A 1481-nucleotide genomic window follows, 5' to 3' on the forward strand; every position below is an offset into this window, starting at 1 on the left:
AACTAACATCATACATTATGGTTAGAAACTTAATTTTCACTAAGATCATGTCTGCCTTTCAACATCTTATAGGAAAGCCTGGAGAATGAAATGAGAAATGAAAGTTAAACAGAAAAAGAAGAAATAAAACTGTTTACAGATGGCATGATTGTCTGTGTAGAAAATCTGAAAAAAATCAACAAACTCTGATAATAAATAAGCAATTATAGCAAGGGTACAGGACACAGAGTTAATTTATAAAGCCAACTGCAATAAACACATGAAATTTGAAATTAAAAACATATTACAATGGTGTTTTTTTTCAGCAGTACATATACTAAAATTGAAACAATACAGAGAAAATTAGTGTGGTCCCTGTGCCCACATGCGAATTTGTGAATCATTCATTATTTGGGGTGTATATTTATCTCAAACTATTAATATTAAATAAGTACAGCTTTTGTATGTCAATCATAAATATATAAATTATTTTTGAAAAACACATTACTATTTACATTGGCACTCCAAAATGTGAAACACTGAGGTATAAATATGTACAAGATCTGTATGAGGAAAATTATAAAACTATGATGTAAAAAATCAAATAAATAAATGGGGAGACATTCTATGTTCAAGAATAGGGAGATTCAATATTGTCAAGATGTCAGTTCTTTCCAACTGGATCCAACAGTGTCAATGCAATTCCAATCAAATTAGCAGTAATTTATTTTGTGAATATCAAACTGTTTCTAAAGTTTTATATGTAGAGGCAAAAAAAAAAAAAAAAAAAACCCAAAACCCAAATCAAAAACAAAACCAGAAAATCCAACTCAATACTGAAGAAGAAGAAAAAAGTTGGAAGGCTGACACCACCCTACTTCAAGACTTCCTATAAAGGTTCAGTAATCAAAACAGTATGGTATTGGTGAGATAGATTGATCAATGGAACAGAATAGAGCTCCCAGAAATCAATTGACATGAATATAGTCCAACTACTCTTTGTCAATGAAGAAACAAAATCAATGCAATGGGTCGGAGAGTCTTTTCAACAAATGGTGCTGAACAACTGGATATCTACATGTGAAAAAAGAATGTAAACACAGACCTTACACCCTTCATAAAATTAGCTCGAAATGGTTAATAGACCAAAAATTATAAAACACCTAGAAGATAATGTAATTCAAAATCTAGATGACCTTGTATACGGTAATTATTTTTTACTCTGATTATGAGTGTACTTATAACTCTGATAGCTTATCTTCATCTAGGACTTTAAAGTTGTCTTTAATTAATAAATTTTATTTTTCAGAGAGGTTTTAGTTTCACAGCAAAATTGAGTGGAAAGTACAAAGAGTTCCAATATACACCCAGTCCCCACACATGAGTAATCTCCTCTACTATCAACATTCTGCTCCAAAGTAGTGCATTTGTTACAGTTTATGAATCCACATTGCAATGACTTTTTAGATATAATACCAAAGACACAATCTGTGAAAGAAATA

General features: G+C 30.5%; 1 pseudogene; it reads left to right on the forward strand.

The window, feature by feature from the left end:
• The first annotated feature begins 293 nt into the window (after positions 1-293).
• Positions 294-394, forward strand: LOC125614449 (annotated as a pseudogene).
• Positions 395-1481: the final 1087 nt, after the last annotated feature.

Source organism: Marmota marmota, unplaced genomic scaffold (assembly GCF_001458135.2).
Source record: "Marmota marmota marmota unplaced genomic scaffold, marMar, whole genome shotgun sequence".
NCBI classification, from domain to species: Eukaryota; Metazoa; Chordata; class Mammalia; order Rodentia; family Sciuridae; genus Marmota; species Marmota marmota.